Consider the following 7,884-nt stretch of genomic DNA (forward strand, 5'->3'; position numbering starts at 1 on the left):
GTCATCCACAGATCCCCCATAACAGCGCGTCATCCACAGATCCCCCATAACAGTGCGTCATCCACAGATCCCCCATAACAGGGCGTCATCCACAGATCCCCCATAACAGAGCGTCATCCACAGATCCCCCATAACAGAGCATCATCCACAGATCCCCCATAACAGAGCATCATCCACAGATCCCCCATAACAGCGCATCATCCACAGATCCCCCATAACAGTGCGTCATCCACAGATCCCCCATAACAGAGCGTCATCCACAGATCCCCCATAACAGAGCGTCATCCACAGATCCCCCATAACAGGGCGTCATCCACAGATCCCCCATAACAGAGCGTCATCCACAGATCCCCCATAACAGGGCGTCATCCACAGATCCCCCATAACAGAGCGTCATCCACAGATCCCCCATAACAGAGCGTCATCCACAGATCCCCCATAACAGGGCGTCATCCACAGATCCCCCATAACAGAGCGTCATCCACAAATCCTCCATAACAGCGCGTCATCCACAGATCCCCCATAACAGAGCATCATCCACAGATCCTCCATAACAGAGCGTCATCCACAGATCCTCCATAACAGAGCGTCATCCACAGATCCCCCATAACAGAGCGTCATCCACAGATCCCCCATAACAGAGAATCATCCACAGATCCCCCATAACAGTGCGTCATCAAGAGGTCTCCCATAACAGTGCATCATCCACAGATCCCCCATAACAGTGCGTCATCCACAGATCCCCCATAACAGAGCGTCATCCACAGATCCCCCATAACAGAGCATCATCCACAGATCCCCCATAACAGAGCGTCATCAACAGGTCTCCCATAACAGTGCATCATCCACAGATCCCCCATAACAGTGCGTCATCCACAGATCCCCCATAACAGAGCGTCATCCACAGATCCCCCATAACAGGGCGTCATCAACAGGTCTCCCATAACAGTGCATCATCCACAGATCCCCCATAACAGTGCGTCATCCACAGATCCCCCATAACAGCGCGTCATCCACAGATCCCCCATAACAGAGCGTCATCCACAGATCCCCCATAACAGAGCGTCATCAACAGGTCTCCCATAACAGTGCATCATCCACAGATCCCCCATAACAGGGCGTCATCCACAGACCCCCCATAACAGCGCGTCATCCACAGATCCTCCATAACAGCGCGCCATCCACAGATCCCCCATAACAGAGCGTCATCAACAGGTCTCCCATAACAGTGCATCATCCACAGATCCCCCATAACAGTGCGTCATCCACAGATCCCCCATAACAGAGCATCATCCACAGATCCCCCATAACAGGGCGTCATCCACAGATCCCCCATAACAGGGCGTCATCCACAGATCCCCCATAACAGGGCGTCATCCACAGATCCCCCATAACAGTGCGTCATCCAAAGATCCCCCATAACAGGGCGTCATCCACAGATCCCCCATAACAGAGCGTCATCCACAGATCCCCCATAACAGGGCGTCATCCACAGATCCCCCATAACAGAGCGTCATCCACAGATCCCCCATAACAGAGCGTCATCCACAGATCCTCCATAACAGAGCGTCATCCACAGATCCCCCATAACAGAGCGTCATCCACAGATCCCCCATAACAGAGCATCATCCACAGATCCCCCATAACAGAGCGTCATCCACAGATCCTCCATAACAGCGCGTCATCCACAGATCCCCCATAACAGCGCGTCATCCACAGATCCCCCATAACAGAGCGTCATCCACAGATCCCCCATAACAGAGCGTCATCCACAGATCCTCCATAACAGCGCGTCATCCACAGATCCCCCATAACAGAGCATCATCCACAGATCCTCCATAACAGAGCGTCATCCACAGATCCCCCATAACAGTGCGTCATCCACAGATCCTCCATAACAGAGCGTCATCCACAGATCCCCCATAACAGCGCGTCATCCACAGATCCCCATAACAGCGCGTCATCCACAGATCCCCCATAACAGAGCGTCATCCACAGACCCCCCATAACAGTGCATCATCCACAGATCCCCCATAACAGTGCGTAAACCGCAGATCCCCCATAACAGTGCGTAAACCGCAGATCCCCCATAACAGAGCGTCATCCACAGATCCTCCATAACAGCGCGTCATCCACAGATCCCCCATAACAGGGCGTCATCCACAGATCCCCCATAACAGTGCGTCATCCACAGATCCCCCATAACAGAGCATCATCCACAGACCCCCCATAACAGTGCGTAAACCGCAGATCCCCCATAACAGTGCGTAAACCGCAGATCCCCCATAACAGTGCGTAAACCGCAGATCCCCCATCACAGAGCGTCATCCACAGATCCTCCATAACAGAGCGTCATCCACAGATCCCCCATAACAGAGCGTCATCCACAGATCCCCCATAACAGTGCATCATCCACAGATCCCCCATAACAGTGCATCATCCACAGATCCCCCATAACAGGGCGTCATCCACAGATCCCCCATAACAGCGCGTCATCCACAGATCCCCCATAACAGAGCGTCATCCACAGATCCCCCATAACAGAGCGTCATCAACAGGTCTCCCATAACAGAGCATCATCCACAGATCCCCCATAACAGGGCGTCATCCACAGATCCCCCATAACAGGGCGTCATCCACAGATCCTCCATAACAGGGCGTCATCCACAGATCCCCCATAACAGGGCGTCATCCACAGATCCCCCATAACAGTGCGTCATCCACAGATCCTCCATAACAGAGCGTCATCCACAGATCCCCCATAACAGGGCGTCATCCACAGATCCCCCATAACAGAGCGTCATCCACAGATCCCCCATAACAGAGCGTCATCCACAGATCCTCCATAACAGAGCGTCATCCACAGATCCCCCATAACAGAGCGTCATCCACAGATCCCCCATAACAGAGCGTCATCCACAGATCCCCCATAACAGAGCATCATCCACAGATCCCCCATAACAGAGCGTCATCCACAGATCCTCCATAACAGCGCGTCATCCACAGATCCCCCATAACAGAGCGTCATCCACAGATCCTCCATAACAGTGCGTCATCCACAGATCCCCCATAACAGAGCGTCATCCACAGATCCCCCATAACAGCGCGTCATCCACAGATCCCCCATAACAGAGCGTCATCCACAGATCCTCCATAACAGCGCGTCATCCACAGATCCCCCATAACAGGGCGTCATCCACAGATCCCCCATAACAGAGCGTCATCCACAGATCCTCCATAACAGCGCGTCATCCACAGATCCCCCATAACAGAGCATCATCCACAGATCCCCCATAACAGAGCGTCATCCACAGATCCCCCATAACAGTGCGTCATCCACAGATCCTCCATAACAGAGCGTCATCCACAGATCCCCATAACAGCGCGTCATCCACAGATCCCCCATAACAGAGCGTCATCCACAGACCCCCCATAACAGTGCATCATCCACAGATCCCCCATAACAGTGCGTAAACCGCAGATCCCCCATAACAGTGCGTAAACCGCAGATCCCCCATAACAGAGCGTCATCCACAGATCCTCCATAACAGCGCGTCATCCACAGATCCCCCATAACAGGGCGTCATCCACAGATCCCCCATAACAGTGCGTCATCCACAGATCCCCCATAACAGAGCGTAAACCGCAGATCCCCCATAACAGTGCGTAAACCGCAGATCCCCCATAACAGTGCGTAAACCGCAGATCCCCCATCACAGAGCGTCATCCACAGATCCCCCATCACAGAGCGTCATCCACAGATCCTCCATAACAGAGCGTCATCCACAGATCCCCCATAACAGAGCGTCATCCACAGATCCCCCATAACAGTGCATCATCCACAGATCCCCCATAACAGTGCATCATCCACAGATCCCCCATAACAGGGCGTCATCCACAGATCCCCCATAACAGAGCATCATCCACAGATCCCCATAACAGTGCGTAAACCGCAGATCCCCCATAACAGAGCGTCATCCGCAGATCCCCCATAACAGTGCGTAAACCGCAGATCCCCCATAACAGGGCGTCATCCACAGATCCCTCATAACAGAGCGTCATCCACAGATCCCCAATAACAGCGCGTCATCCACAGATCCTCCATAACAGAGCGTCATCCACAGATCCCCCATAACAGCGCGTCATCCACAGATCCCCATAACAGACCATCATCCACAGATCCCCCATAACAGCGCGTCATCCACAGATCCCCCATAACAGAGCGTCATCCACAGATCCCCCATAACAGGGCGTCATCCACAGATCCCCCATAACAGTGCGTAAACCGCAGATCCCCCATAACAGAGCGTCATCCACAGATCCCCCATAACAGTGCGTAAACCGCAGATCCCCCATAACAGAGCGTCATCCACAGATCCCCCATAACAGGGCATCATCCACAGATCCCCCATAACAGAGCGTCATCCACAGATCCTCCATAACAGCGCGTCATCCACAGATCCCCATAACAGCGCGTCATCCACAGATCCCCCATAACAGAGCGTCATCCACAGACCCCCCATAACAGTGCATCATCCACAGATCCCCCATAACAGTGCGTAAACCGCAGATCCCCCATAACAGTGCGTCATCCACAGATCCCCCATAACAGAGCATCACCCACAGACCCCCCATAACAGAGCGTCATCCACAGACCCCCCATAACAGTGCATCATCCACAGATCCCCCATAACAGAGCGTCATCCACAGATCCTCCATAACAGTGCGTCATCCACAGATCCCCATAACAGCGCGTCATCCACAGATCCCCCATAACAGCGCGTCATCCACAGATCCCCCATAACAGTGCGTAAACCGCAGATCCCCCATAACAGTGCGTAAACCGCAGATCCCCCATAACAGTGCGTCATCCACAGATCCTCCATAACAGAGCGACATCCACAGATCCCCCATAACAGCATCATCCACAGATCCTCCATAACAGCATCATCCACAGAACCCCCATAACAGAGCGTCATCCACAGATCCCCCATAACAGCGCGTCATCCACAGATCCTCCATAACAGCATCATCCACAGAACCCCCATAACAGAGCGACATCCACAGATCCCCCATAACAGCGCGTCATCCACAGATCCCCCATAACAGCGCGTCATCCACAGATCCCCCATAACAGTGCGTAAACCGCAGATCCCCCATAACAGTGCGTAAACCGCAGATCCCCCATAACAGAGCGTCATCCACAGATCCTCCATAACAGAGCGACATCCACAGATCCCCCATAACAGCATCATCCACAGATCCTCCATAACAGCATCATCCACAGAACCCCCATAACAGAGCGTCATCCACAGATCCCCCATAACAGCGCGTCATCCACAGATCCTCCATAACAGCATCATCCACAGAACCCCCATAACAGAGCGACATCCACAGATCCCCCATAACAGCATCATCCACAGATCCTCCATAACAGCATCATCCACAGATCCCCCATAACAGTGCATCATCCACAGATCCCCCATAACAGGGCGTCATCCACAGATCCCCCATAACAGAGCGTCATCCACAGATCCCCCATAACAGAGCGTCATCCACAGACCCCCCATAACAGTGCGTAAACCGCAGATCCCCCATAACAGTGCGTAAACCGCAGATCCCCCATAACAGAGCGTCATCCGCAGATCCCCCATAACAGTGCGTAAACCGCAGATCCCCCATAACAGCGCGTCATCCACAGATCCCCATAACAGAGCATCATCCACAGATCCCCCATAACAGAGCGTCATCCACAGATCCCCCATAACAGAGCGTCATCCACAGATCCCCCATAACAGAGCGTCATCCACAGATCACCCATAACAGGGCGTCATCCACAGATCCCCCATAACAGGGCGTCATCCACAGATCCCCCATAACAGAGCGTCATCCACAGATCCCCCATAACAGCGCGTCATCCACAGATCCCCATAACAGAGCATCATCCACAGATCCCCCATAACAGGGCGTCATCCACAGATCCCCCATAACAGGGCGTCATCCACAGATCCCCCATAACAGGGCGTCATCCACAGATCCCCCATAACAGCGCGTCATCCACAGATCCCCCATAACAGAGCGTCATCCACAGATCCCCCATAACAGCGCGTCATCCACAGATCCCCCATAACAGAGCGTCATCCACAGATCCCCCATAACAGAGCGTCATCCACAGATCCCCCATAACAGAGCGTCATCCACAGATCCCCCATAACAGAGCGTCATCCACAGATCCCCCATAACAGAGCGTCATCCACAGATCCTCCATAACAGTGCATCATCCACAGATCCCTCATAACAGCGCGTCATCCACAGATCCCCCATAACAATGCGTCAACCACAGATCCCCCATAACAGGGCGTCATCCACAGACCCCCCATAACAGAGCGTCATCCACAGATCCCCCATAACAGGGCGTCATCCACAGATCCCCCATAACAGAGCGTCATCCACAGATCCCCCATAACAGAGCGTCATCCACAGATCCCCCATAACAGCGCGTCATCCACAGATCCCACATAACAGAGCGTCATCCACAGATCCCCCATAACAGAGAATCATCCACAGATCCCCCATAACAGAGCGTCATCCACAGATCCCCCATAACAGAGCGTCATCCACAGATCCCACATAACAGAGCGTCATCCACAGATCCCCCATAACAGAGAATCATCCACAGATCCCCCATAACAGAGCGTCATCCACAGATCCCCCATAACAGAGCGTCATCCACAGACCCCCCATAAGAGCGTCATCCACAGATCCCCCATAACAGAGCGTCATCCACAGACCCCCCATAACAGCGCGTCATCCACAGATCCCCCATAACAGCGCGTCATCCACAGATCCCCCATAACAGCGCGTCATCCACAGATCCCCCATAACAGAGCGTCATCCACAGATCCCCATAACAGTGCATCATCCACAGATCCCCCATAACAGTGTGTCCTCCACAGATCCCCCATAACAGAGCGTCATCCACAGATCCCCCATAACAGTGCGTCATCCACAGATCCCCCATAACAGTGCGTCATCCACAGATCCCCATAACAGCGCGTCATCTACAGATCCCCCATAACAGTGCGTCATCCACAGATCCCCCATAACAGAGCGACATCCACAGATCCCCCAAAACAGAGCGTCATCCACAGATCCCACATAACAGAGCGTCATCCACAGACCCCCCATAACAGAGCGTCATCCACAGACCCCCCATAACAGCGCGTCATCCACAGATCCCCCATAACAGCGCGTCATCCACAGATCCCCCATAACAGCGCGTCATCCACAGATCCCCCATAACAGAGCGTCATCCACAGATCCCCCATAACAGTGCGTCATCCACAGATCCCCCATAACAGTGTGTCCTCCACAGATCCCCCATAACAGAGCGTCATCCACAGATCCCCCATAACAGTGCGTCATCCACAGATCCCCCATAACAGTGCGTCATCCACAGATGCCCCATAACAGAGCATCATCCACTGATCCCCCATAACAGTGCGTCATCCACAGATCCCCCATAACAGCGCGTCATCCACAGATGCCCCATAACAGAGCATCATCCACTGATCCCCCATAACAGTGCATCATCCACAGATCCCCCATAACAGAGCGTCATCCACAGATCCTCCATAACAGAGCGTCATCCACAGATCCCCCATAACAGAGCGTCATCCACAGACCCCCCATAACAGAGCGTCATCCACAGATCCCCCATAACAGCGCATCATCCACAGATCCCCCATAACAGAGCGTCATCCACAGATCCCTCATAACAGAGCGTCATCCACAGATCCCCCATAACAGAGCGTCATCCACAGACCCCCCATAACAGGGCGTCATCCACAGATCCCCCATAACAGGGCGACATCCACAGATCCC

Source organism: Phyllobates terribilis, unplaced genomic scaffold, assembly GCF_046119375.1.
Source record: "Phyllobates terribilis strain yellow unplaced genomic scaffold, ASM4611937v1 Scaffold_2__4_contigs__length_985480577, whole genome shotgun sequence".
NCBI classification, from domain to species: Eukaryota; Metazoa; Chordata; class Amphibia; order Anura; family Dendrobatidae; genus Phyllobates; species Phyllobates terribilis.